The sequence below is a fragment of the Motacilla alba genome, chromosome 3, assembly GCF_015832195.1.
Source record: "Motacilla alba alba isolate MOTALB_02 chromosome 3, Motacilla_alba_V1.0_pri, whole genome shotgun sequence".
Classification (NCBI taxonomy): Eukaryota; Metazoa; Chordata; class Aves; order Passeriformes; family Motacillidae; genus Motacilla; species Motacilla alba.
This window is the reverse complement of record NC_052018.1, coordinates 65,149,479-65,163,126: the sequence shown is the minus strand read 5'-3', so window position 1 is coordinate 65,163,126 and position 13,648 is coordinate 65,149,479. Positions and strand designations below refer to the sequence as shown.

Genomic DNA, 13,648 nt, shown 5'->3' with positions numbered 1-13,648 from the left:
AATGAGGAATATGGTGTTTCAGATAATTATTTAACCACCCAGATAAAGTAGCAAAAATCTGAGCTTCAACAGGAGAAAAGGCCAAAAGTAGTAAGTGTGGCTTTCTCAAATTATGTATAACTTATTAAATCTGACAAATAATACTTAGATAATAGGCCATTAGTGTCTAAGAGCTATTAGCAGTTATCTCCGAGCACCAACAGAAGATGGCAGAAAAATGCAGATACAACTCTTCTCTTTAAATTAGGGATTAAAGAAGGAGCTAAGAATTTACTGTCCATAAGGTTTACTTCAATTTCTGTGAAAAAAGTAGTATGCACATCATACATAAGATGAAATTTAGCACCAGTCAACATGATTTGTCAAAAATCAATCATGTCAGGTTAACTTAATCTCCTTCAGTGACAGGATAACAAACCTTGGGAATACAGGAATGGTAGTAAGTGTCATTTACCATTACTTCACTAGTTCTCAGAAACAGTTAAATAAACTTCATATTACCCAAGGAGTAAATGAGAAAGGAGAAAGTTGACCATATTGAAATACGTTCAAACTACCATGACAAGACATTCTTGAACTGTAAATTCAGGTTTGTGATGAGTTGAAGGACCTTATAATATACTTCTTTCAATTATAAAGAATAAAATTTAATTTGCACATCAGAACAAAATACTAAAAAAAAAAAAGCTTTAATATCTTGAAAAAGGTGACTCAATTTGTCTTAAAAGGAACTGTAAAAAACTTTCTTAAATAGACCAGACAAATATTCTTAAGTAACACAGGAAGAGATGATCTCAGCATTGAACTAAGATTAGGTGACAAGCAAACGTCTGTGCTTCTACCTGCACTGTTTCTCACCACTCAGATTATTTCTTTATGTACTAGAAACGCAAAGATAACGTCACCTCAAATGCCTACTTGATCTTTCTGTACTGAAGTCATATGTACATCTCTGAATTCCCCAAATACAAGGCAAGTGTCTTCAAATACAAGGGAAGTATTTTCCAGAATCATTCATTTATCTGAAACAAAGTTTGTCCATCTCCAATGCTATCTATAGCATCACACAACCCTTGAATACATAGCTCATCTTTCCACATGCAAGCCAAAAAATTTGGGGCTTCTACCCCAACAAAAAATATTTTTGACACATTAAAATTTCAAAAGGAAATGCTGGGGCAGAATCACAAGTACCCAACTTATACCTCTCTCTAAACTCCAGTAGCAAATTTGGCATGTATTTGCCTATCATCAGGAACAGATGTTCTTAGGAAGGTTGCTTGCTAAATTCTATTTGCAATTTCAAAGGCCCTTTTGGGTGTAGTCATATCATATACCTCCACAGCACTATGTGTCTCATTTTAAATCAAATCCATTTTATCACTCAGGCTGAATTACATAGCTCACCTCATTCACACATCTATAAAAATACCATGACAGTCAAGACTGGGTAAGGGAGCAGCTTTCCTTTCCATGCACAGCTTCACTGTGATCACAGGCACAGTGCAATTTAATACTTTCTAGACAGACTAACCCTAAAAGAACTTACATAACAAAGCTGCCACAGGAAAACCTTTTGCAGTATCCTCTTTGCCAAATCTCAAACCTATTATTAGTGAAACCAGATGGCAGTAGCAAATATAACAAGTGGACAATATATAGAATAACACTACTTTTTGAAGCCATGGCCCTTCTTCATTAGAAAAATCAGAAATAGGTTTCTTCAAAACACACAGCAACAAAATGTTTCATTCTGCTTTATGTTTACAATTACCTCTCCACATACATTGCATTACCTGGGAAAGTGCTCATGGAGAAGAGGAAAGAGGGCTTCCTCCTCCCTCAAAAAATATACACCAAGTATTTGTGTGGCCACCTACAGAGGAATCAGTAGGTGGCCTTTCAATGCACTGAATTTTAATGGACAGCTGATCATTTTGCAGAACTTCACAAAAAAGTGGGGAAGAGGAATTAGTCATTTTCCTCAGGAGCATGTATGAAAATTAATGTCAAATGATCATGCAAAGCAAGTTGCCAGAAGCTGCTACAGTAACAGGAGATATCAGCATGGTATCAGAATTCCCATGGCTGTGATCAAGTTATAAAGAATAAAATTAGCCACAAGATATCAAAAGGAACAGCACCTTATTTACTTCCCTTTGTTCTGCTTTCTTCCACTGAGAAAAATTAAAATGTACTCTCTTTTACTAAAAGAAAGCCACAGGCAGTGATGGTCTGTGCATCTGCATAGATTTTACAGCACAAGAGCGAACAAAAAGAAGGTGTAGCTTCCTTTATCTCTTAGCACTTTGTGCAAACCCTGACAGTCCTGCTGCTTGAAGCAGTCAAATCACATAAATAATGCTAAGTCTCAGAAGGGGCTGTATCAGAAGCAAGAAGCATTCATTTTCTGTTGGTGAAATCTTTAGGGGTAAAAACCCTGGGGAAGGGGGGAAAGGTTAAAAAAAATCAACACAAGTATCAGCACTTGCCTAGGGATCATGGCTCATTTGCTTCCTGTACTGAGAAATTCTGCAGAGCAGTTATTTCATGTCACCCAGTCTCTCACTCTTCTGCAGCAACAGGAATTTATTCTACTTTCACCTTAGAGCATCTACTAAAATGTTGAATCAGAAGAACAAACCAGACAGTGCTGCAACAACTGGGGAGATGGTGTTTTCTGTAGCTCAGTGCCTAGCTGTGCTATTTTATGTCTTTTTAACAGGTTCATTAATTCTGGCCACCTTGCCTGTACAAGTTTCAGGCTCCCTTACAAACTAAAGCCACAATACTCTAAAGTGCAGCAATGACTGACTGCCAGCTCTCCCTTTCAGTGTGTTGACTATGACTTCAAAAACCATCCCAATAAATCACCATTAGGTGAAACAAGACCACGAAATTCATACCATCATTACAAACTGTAAGCCAGCTGTTTCTCTTTCTAAAGTGTCTTTAATCTCATTTTATTTTTCCCTAAGTCACTACACAAATGCCACTGCCAAAGACTTATCTCTTGAAAGATGCTGGGACAATACCAAAACAGTCATAAAATCTAAACATATTTTATAATCAAATTAAACAATGCTAAACAAGAAAAATTGTTATACTTAGCTTCATGCCCTGGGCTTTCTAAGATGATCTAAATCACAGTTCCCTTTCAACATGTCCTATGCAATTGGACTAAAGCCTAGAAAAGAAATAGTGTAGAGCTTTCCTACACCTTCTCATTTCTATTCTAAAATTTATTGCATGCTGTTCTAGATTTGCTATTCAGAACTTATCAAAACAACTACCAGGTAAGTTTCATTTCCCCTGATTTCCTACAGGAAAAAATAGGTATATTCTATGCATATATAGTTTCTTTGTCCTTGATTCAAAAATAGTATAGGTTGTTTATACATAGACTGACATAACTTCTAGCAGCACTCACCTGGCACAAGAAACTTACAGTGGGCATGCTGACAGCCAAGTTAATAAAATATGCAAAAGTAACACCATTAGATGGCTTAATTTCTTCTCCCTTACAGCTGTTTATTTTTTGCTCAGCCTATAATGTCTCTTTTTTCTAAAATCATGTTCATTACATTTCAACACAACCAACATGATCCTCCAGGGAATATACACCTTCTCAATAATGTACTGGACCTCAGTAATATTAAAGCCCCTATTTGCTCACTAACAAAATCTTCATTGTCTCCTCAAATTTTGAATTAGAACACTGAGTTTTAAAGATTAACATACTTTTAACCCAGTGAATCATACAGTCTTGGACCAAAGCATACTGTTGGCTTATTCCTAAATTCAATATCCAGCAAGACTTGGACAAACTTGAGATGTTGTCCATCTTTTTTAACACAAGAATGTTAAAAAAGATAAAAGACTCCAAGAGCAAGATGCTACACCCAGGTCAGGGCAATGACTGACTACAGAGTGGGAGAAGAACTGACTGACATCAGCCCTGTGGAGCTTGGAGGACCAGGGGATAAAAAGCTGGACAGAACCCAGCAACGGGAGCTTGCAGGCCTGAAGGCAAATAACATCCCGGGCTGCATCAAAAGAGGTGTGGCCAGTGGGTCAAGGGAGGATCCTCCCTTTCTTCTCTGCCCTCATTAAACTCCACCTGGAGCTCTGAATCCAGGTCTGCAGCCCTCAGCACACAAACCTGTCAGAGCATGTCCAGAGGAAAAGGAACACAAAGACAATCAGGGGGCTGGACCACTTCTCCTTTGAAGACAGACTAAGAAACTGAGGTTGCTCAGCCTGGAGAATACTCCTGAGAGAGCTCCTTGCAGCCTTCCAGAAATTAAAGGAGGATAACAAAAAAAAGAGGGAAAGTGACATTTTACATGGGCAGATAGTGATAGAACATGGGGAAATGGTTTTAAAGTGAAAGAGGAGACAGTGAGATTACTTAAGAAAAAAAATTTCACTATGAGGGTGTTGAGGCACTGGAACAGGCTGCCCATAGAAGTTCTAGATGCCCTACCCCTGAAAATAGTCAAGGCTGGAGGTGAGCAGCCTGGTCTAGTGGACAATGTCCCTGACCATGGTGAGTGGGGTGGAACTAGATGATCTTTAGGGTCCTTTCCAATCCAGGCCATTCTATGATTCTATGATGCCTACCACACATTGGCTATCTTTCCTTTGGTTTTCATATTTTCTATGCTTTACTTGTTACTCCATACAACTGTTTTTTCATGTTTCTTCTTGTATGAAGATTATCTGTTAACCTAGAACCAAAGGTTCATTATAAATGCATAGAAAAAATTGGTTGCTCTTCAGCCACACAGGATCATTGCAGTGAAACACCCTTCTGATCACTGTTACCATCACCATGTGTACCAACAACTACTTGTATTCCCAAATGAATATCACCTTCCATGCCACAGCAACAGGTGAGTAGCTTTAGACAATCTCAACTGGTTGTCATTTTACCCAAGCAGGTAAGAGAAGCTACCCTCCTCTTGCAATCACTTGCTAGCAATGTCAAAATAAAACCATGATGCACGTTCCAGCAATACTATTCCCTCTGACACTTCTCCTTCCTTGAATGACTTTAATCCATAGTGGAAACTTTTATCTGGTACTGTCAATCTATCAGGCTGCTTTAGCCAACAAAAAGCAATCCTGAAGTGCAGAAAGCTAGGCTATACTTTGGACTGCTGTTGAGTGATAGTTTAAACAAGAAGTTTTTCCAATGGATAAAGTCCTTAGAACCTGATCACACTTTTAAAGATTTCTTCACAATCACAAAATCCATGGGCTAGTTTGGGGCTGTTTTAGGTTCTTTTCCAATTAAAACAATAGTTGATACCATAATTAAAAGGTAGCCCCTATTTTCAGAGCTATTTGAAAGAACATCTCTCACTTCTATCCCCCATTTCAGTCACAACCAAATACTTGCAAAACGTGTATTCAGGTTCTGCTGGCAGAATGACAGTTTGTCCTTATGGAAGAGATCATTATCACACTTCTGCCATTGGAAAAAATGAGAGGAAATACACTTGTTTTCAACTAAAACAAAACTGCTCTCCTCATCCCATGGAGTCTGAGATACATGATAAATTTCAATATTTCATGTAAGACAAACTCAGACATCCAGTAAAAAGGAAGTTTAGAAAAAGTGAGTATTCAGCAAAATAGTAGCCTAGTACAAAAATTCTAGAATCCACTTGTTTTCTAAATCTAAATAATTTTAACTAATCCTGTGTAAGTGCCTTATCACATCAGCTCACTTAGAGACAATGCTCATGGAAGGTCATGTCCAGATCCAATTTCTTCAACTGAACCTTCTTAATTATCTCTCTTATTTTCATTTCAAAGTACCCTTAATACAGAGGGAACAATGTTATACAGGATGAAAGTCTTCCACAACTGGGCAAAATTATCTGCTTACAGATAACAGCTGAATCGTTTAAGACTATATTCTTCTTACTGAGAACTATGGAAAGAAATTCAGAATTAATTTATCATTACACTGCTGAGCTATATGAAGTGAAAGATAATAGCCTACAAATTGATAAATAGCTATTTCACTGAAATAGCTGAGGGACTGCTTTTAACTCCTGATGCAAACACATAGCAAAGAAGTGAAACATCATTGGCAGGCTTCTCTCTTTTCTTTCTGGATTTATTTCCCTCTCTTCCAAAAAAAGGAAATTGTCCTGCTTACTAATAAAGAAAAAAGTGAGGAAAGGAGATTTTGTGTAATCTGTGACTTTTATTATACTTCCATCCTTCTCGGAGGTGCCAAAGAATCCCAAATATTGAGTAACTTTCATTTAACCTCTGAAATTAAAAGTTTCATTTCAGTAACAGAGGAGAAAGACATTTGTTTCAAATAGCTTGCTGTGTTGGAACTTGCAGCAAAAGAATACTCCTCTTTGTAGCAAAAAATAAGAGAGAATAATAACCAAGAGACTTCCAATATTTGATATGGAACATCCAAAATTGAATGTGAAGGGTGAGTGATTATTTCAGGGCTAATAATGCATCCCCTCTTAAAAGAAAAAAATAGGAAAGAAAAAAATCGTAGTTCACAAGCTGAGTCCAAAGACGGCAGGTGACAGAAAGCAGCGACCTCAGATGACTGTTCTAGGACCATATCCCAAAACCCAGCACAATTAGCACTAATTGATCAGCAGTCTCAGCAAAAATGCCAGGAATTGAGCAAGCACTGAAAACCAAGTCCCCACCTCTCCCCAGAAAAGATGCTTTCTCTAGGTCAGAAATGTGAAACACCAATGCAGAGAAACCAGCACTTGCCCTATCAGCACAACACTGCTCATAAAAACAGGGCTCATCAGCAAATGAGGAGCATCTAGAGATTCATAGAATCATAAAGGTTGGAAGAGACCTCTAAGATCTTCAAGTCCAATCACTGACTCAGCACTGCCAAGTCCAGCACTAACCCATGTCCCTACACAACCCATCTGCACATTGTTTTTTCAACACTTCCAGGAATTCTAATTCCACCACTTCTCTGGGCAGTTCATTCCAATGCCTGACCACCCTTTCAGTGAAGAATTTTTTCTCAATATCCAATTTAAACCTTCCCTGGTACAACTTGAGTTGAGCAGCATTTTACTTTGTTACTTCACTTGCAGCACCTACCATATTTACCATACACCATAAACAACCAGTAAACAGAATTACTCTGCAACTATGAAAAACTGCTCTATAGCCCAACACAAGATATCAATTATCCAAAACACCACTGACATCTTCCACCCACATTCAATTACCCAACTATGCAGGGCTGAGCAACTTTTGCTTTTGCTTTGAAGTAAAATCCTTTGCACTGAAGTGTATCAAGAGTGCCCAGCATGAAAACATCACAGAGCAGCCAGAATCCAACACACGTCTGTAAGCAGTGGATATGAAATAGAAAACTCTCAGGGCAACTTTGGAACATGATGTCTCTTACAGTTTGTCTTGATTAAAAACAGAGGGGAAGGCAAAAAGGAGGCCAGAACTCTTCCAGAGTCCCTGATGACTAACAGTGACAGGACATCTTCAACCAGCATTATTTTCCCAGCTACCTAGTGAGTGCAGCTTTTCTTAAAAATAAGCTCAAATGATCTGTCTGAAGAAGACAAGAAAAAACTGTCAGTTCTCTAGACACAAACTGGTGAAGCACTGTGCTGTTCTAGGCAACTACTGCTTCACGACTTCATGAATTTGGGATGGGTAATTAAGCCCTAAGGGAAAGAGGGGGGGGAAATTGCTTCCTGAAAAATAGCAGCAATCACAAAGCACTGTGGCAAAATGATACGGCAAGAGGGTCTCATATCAAATATTGATCCAACTCCTGTAAACATGTGAAGTTCATGGAAGTCAAGTTTCCCATTAATGCTAAATTCATGCTTTAGTAGAACTACCTCATATTTTAGATTTATTTTTGCTGCAATAGCAAAATATTTTCAGCTTAAAAATCAGAGTTGCCTTTAAATAAATGTAAGAGGATTCTAGAAGCATGTCCTGAAATATTTCTCTCATCTCCTCTCTCCTTTCCTCCCTTCCACATTACAAAAAATGCTATTAAAAAAGCATTATATCCTAGAACCTATCTTAACTTTTGTTAAGTTGCATTTTGTTTGCAAATAGGAATGACTGGTGCAGCACTTAAGAATACTGAAATTCTGAAGCTTTATGTCCTCTCCCATTTTGTTCTTCCTTCTTATTTCACCTTAAAGAAACCATTCTATTTCTAGAAAAGCTCCCTGATACATAGAGGAGAGCTCCCTGATACATACGAGAGAGCACAAGGGTTTACAATAATGTACCCATTTATTATACTGTTTTATTTGGCACTGATCCTAATTAGACAAATGGCAAAACAAAGTAGTTTCATTTAGGTCAGCCCCATCACTCAAGATGTGCAAAACCTTTCTGTATTCTACTTTAGTTCTGAAAACATTATCTGAAAATGCAGAAGTGGGGGGAAGGTTAGATGACAAAATTTTATGTTATATTAAAATGCCTTCTAATCATAGGCACATAATTCAGATATGCACCAAGTGCTTGACTGTACTGCATTACCACCATTGAGGTTAGACTACAGCAAAAGGATTTGCAAATGAGTACATGCTGTGGTTGTTCAGCAGACTCATAGCAGGCCCTAATTTAGATCAAAATTCAGCAGAGAAGTAAGATTTTTTTCACATGAAGTAAAATCACAAAGCTCCTTTTCATAGGAAGTGAGCAACCCACAGCTGAAAACTGCTGCACTATCCTTTTGACTATTTTAGTCTTCACTTATAAGCTAATAGGGCACTGGCACGGAGAATCATAGAAAATCACAAGTTGGAAGACCTCTGGAGGTCAAACCTCCTGCCAATTCCAAGAACTAATTTCAAAGCTGGGTCTGCTGCTAAGGGCCTTATCCACTACAAGTGTTAATACTGCCAGAGATGGAAATAACAGCCTGGTTTTTTGGGCAACCCACTCCGGTGTGCAGCTACATCTCCTGTGCAGAATTGTTGCTCTTACACCCAACTCCCCTGCTGCAGCTTATTCCCACTGCCACTTTTCCTTCCACAGGGCGCCTCCAAGAAGAGCCTGGATCCATCTTTTATAGTGACAACTCACCAGGTATGCGGTGACAGCAGCTGGAAATTCCTGGAGCCTTCTCTCTTCCAAATTAAATGAAGTCAGCTCCCCTGCTGCTCTACTCATACATCGTGTGCTCCAAGCACTGCACTCTCCCCCCAGTCTCTCACTATCTGTCAAACTGGAGGCCTGAAACCAACTGTGGTATTCCAGACATGACCTCATGAGTGCTAAGTAGAAAAACACTTCTTCCTGTCTGGCTACAATCCTTCTCACACTTGTATCAATGCATTGAATTACTCCTTCTCAGGTGCAAAAACTGGCTTGGGGTTTTTTGGGGGCTTTTTTAAAAATTCATGGGGCTCCTGTCAGCCCTTCCCCTCCTTCTTGAGGCCCCAAGGAATGGGAACAGAACTGTTCCTCCACAGTCTAGTATCATTCAGAAACCTGCTGTACTCCGTCCCACTCTGGATTCATAACAGTACCAGTCTGTTTCATAAACTGTAATTCATAAACTCTAACAGTTTCTGTTCCATCCCTTGAGGAACAAATGGTCCAGACATCGTCTTCCCACCTTTTGGGTCATCTGTCTTGCCGTATCTCTGATTTGGCTGTGAAAGACTGCATTCAAAGTCTTTCTAAAATCACGATCAGGGAACAGCGCTGCTTTCCCTCCACCCAAAGACACAGTGACAACTTCCTCACAGAAATCAAACAGCTTAGGCACCCTTCTCAAAATCCATTCGGTCATCAGCTTGTCTTTTGTGCTTGGAACTGCCTTACTGAAGTAAACCACTGCATTGGGAAATGTTTTCTTTAAGCACTGAGGACACAGGAGTCCTTGGGGAAAGACAGTAAGCTCCTAAGTCTCACTATCAAAAGGTCTTCCCAGTAACTTTACCTACAAGTTTCTCTTTGAAATTCTGCTCATTCTTCTACACTCCAACTCCAATCAAAACCAGAATCCACATCTTTCTTCATGAACCAACTTATATTATCCTAGAATGTCTATGGAAGTTCTGAGGATCTCATATCTCTCTGACCTATCAAAATATAAAAACATACCACTGATTTTTTTTTAACAGACCCCTTTGAAAGTCCAAAGGAAATCAATCAGTAAATAACATGCTACCAGTTAACAACATCTTGCCTACACACCAAAGCCCCTAATAGTGCTTGTCCATCACTAACAGAGTAGACACAAAGGTGCAATTTGATACCAAAGGAGAACTGAATTCCATTATAGTTATTATATTTCCAACTGGAATTTAATTTCTTGCCATATTTCTCATTTTCACGTCTTTTGACTCACTGGATAGTAATTTCCAACCTTCACTTACCTCATTTTTTAAAAGGTATTAAAAATTTTCTCCCTTCAGCCTTCCATTGTTTCTCTAGCTGCTGTGATCATTCAATAATAAAGGCCAGAAGCAAATCAACTGTCACCTCCCAAAATGCTTATCACTTCAAGTATTCTTCACCAGTTTTTACCTTTACAACTTTTAATCCAAATCCACAAAGAAATTATGTTCATCTCGTTCACTTTAAATAACCAGTGACTGACACTCATTCCTAGCCTATTCACATTCCTTCAAATAAGGTTTATATTCTGTCTCTAAACACCATCAAAGCACCTTGTTGCCCTTGATTAGCTGTGCATTAGCCCTGTTCTGCTTATCAAGAATCCAAGTCATGTTTTGTCGCAGCCCTGTACATACTCTCCCAAGAAAACACACTGAAAACCACTTCTACAATCACTCCCACTGCAAACAAGCTGTGGGTGTTCCGAGGTGGGGTGGTTTCCAGTTACACTGCTCAGTTGTTTTCTAAAATGGTAAATCCTAAACTCCTGAGAGGCTGATCATTATTTACTACATCTCCTTTTTCAAAATAGCAATGTTCTTATCAGTTCACTCCTAGCCTTATTGTGTTAGGGTAGATAATAGTCATTATTATCCAAGGCTCCCTTTAATTCTGGCCTCCTCCATTCAAGAAGGCTTTTTTGTAGATCTAAATCTAATTAGAATGTCCTTCATACAACTAGAACCATATCAAGCAGTCTGGAGTTAACTTTCTCATCTAAAAAAAGAAACTGTCTACATAATTTAGCAATGCTTTTGACGACACTGCTTCATTTTCCAATCAACAACCTGCTTAATACAGCAGCCTACTTCAGAACATGTTTCCAAAATTAACTTTGGTTCTCACTTCTGCTGTCCAGTGAATGTTCTACATTGCTGCTCCTCCTCATCCACATTTAGTTATCGGTATTTTATACCTGAATATGTCAAGTGTCAATGATTTATTTTCTAAATCAACTCGAACTTAGATCTTTGTTGAATTCATTGGAACGAGGATTAACCTACACATTTCTCAACACAGTCTCCCAGGCTTTTTTTTTTTTTGCCCTGCCTCCATGAACTTCATTTTTTTTTTTCAAAATTTCATAGGAACAGAGGCTTTGCTCCTACACTCAAAATGCAACATGATGTAAATGTATTTTGGAATGCATCACAGCAAAAAAAGGTTTTGGCTGACCCCAGCATTTGTTGTGCTTTTAACTTCCTGCAGTTTTATAAATTTAACACTGGCTATTAAAAAACAGCATAAATGAGAGGACTGCATTTAAAGTTATGTATTCTTAAAAAAATACCTTGGGAAACGTGTTTCTGATGCGTTTCATAGCTGAGGTAGCCAGAAACTCACACAAGTTGCCACATGAAGACTCATGTTGGATCAGGTTTGAGAACTGAGTATATGAAGAGAGTTGAATAATTATTTATTTTTAAAGCAGGTTCTTCTCAAGAATTTATCAAAAAAGTGAGAGATAAAAATGAGAAAAAAAACATCTCAGCAACTAGGTATGTTCCTCAGCGTGTTTTCCAGGGGATGAATGCTCCAGTCCCTGAATGCTAGCAGTGTGTTTTAAAAATACACAGTCAAATTACACAAGCAGGATACATATTTCAAGGTAATAATTTAGCTGCCTGCCAGAGATGCACTATTCTTTACCTTCCATCAGGGAAGTAAAGAAAGTTTCACAATTCTCTGCTTTATTTTTATAAGTAATATTGTAGCTCTGGTCTCTCAAAAAAGATGTATCAATTTGTACATCAAAATGATTTTTTTCTGTTATTAATTCATTTTAGCCTGAGCTAGTTGAATATAACTAATAAAAGTCTTTAAGGAACAATCATATTAGCAAGAACATAGAGCAGACGACAGCCCGTACAACAGTTTTCTAATTGTTCATTATCAGCATCAAAGTCTTACACAAGAGTTTTGAAACAAAGCTGCTAGCAACAATAAAGCAAAACTTCTTACATACTGACAACAAAATGCCAAGTGCAGGCATTTTGCCCTGGTACGCCACTAATTTCAAGGTAAAAGAATCAAATAGCAACAAGTGAAAAGGTCCATCTGGCAAAACTTACCTTGGTAAGAAGAAATTTGTGAAAGAAAAAGCAGCAACAGAAGAAATATCCTAAACTTTGGATTTTGTGGTTTTCAGCCATGCTGCAGTATGTCAACGAAGTGTTTATTTTTGGTTTTGGTATAAAGACATTTTCAAAATGTGGTCTATGAATGCTGATTGCTACTATTATATGAGGCTGTTAAAAGGAATAATCATGACTTTTCCCAGTACAGTTAAATGTACTACTTTAGTACATTTAACTGTACTACTTCTTTCATAAACAGTGCAGTTTAAAAAAAAACAAAACACTAAACTTCAAGAATTTGTCTTAAATACTTTATTGGCCCTTTGTTACGATTGAGGACACTTCACATGAAACATTTAGATGTAGTTCATGAAGCACCTACCTATACAATGCAGTAATTCATACACTACAGTAAATAGCTTCTCTTTTGCAAATCTGAACTATACCTGTGTATCCACAGAGTGCACGAGACACGTACAAACGTCTGACATTCCAAAGACAGGAGTATACAGGGCACTACAAGAAATCCTTCCTGACATGCTGTCATGGTTGCTCTTAGTAATTTCCATACATTTTCTCATCTAAGCATTAACATTTCCATCACCAGACTTCCATCTATCATTGCCTTACATTGACACCTGCTGGAAGTGACTGGGATCGTAAACCATTTCTTTTCTTCTGCCTCAATTAGTGCCTGATTTAACTCGACAAGAAGATCAACAATTCTACCTTCAGTAAACTAAGCACAGACATCTGAAAAACTAAGCCACATGGCTTTTTAAAAGCAAAAAAAAAAAAAAAATACACTGTGTAATTTTAAGCAATATGTAATTCCCAAGGCTATTACTGCATGGGTTCTCAATCAGAAAATGTATTTTAATAACAGCCTTTTAGAAGATTTTTCACACTACCCCTTGGGTAGATTTAAACTCAACAAATTAAGTATACATCCATTAACTGGGCTCTCAGGATAATTAGCAAATAATTATAATTCCAGGAATCACTAAATAGTGGCTTGAAAACATTTTACAAACAAGTTTATACAAATAATGGGACTAAACAGGCAATTATAACCCATATCTTTACATTATTTGTAAAATCTGCTTTATTCACAAAAGCAAACAGGCTGTTTATTTACAACTGATTAACAAGAACAA

At 37.8% G+C, this 13,648-nt stretch overlaps 1 protein-coding gene across 8 annotated transcripts in view; it reads right to left on the bottom strand.

Moving 5' to 3' along the window:
* The window catches only part of UTRN (utrophin), a 342,608-nt gene that overhangs the window by 164,136 nt on the left and 164,824 nt on the right, over positions 1-13,648 (bottom strand). The gene's annotated exons all lie outside the window — the stretch shown is intronic.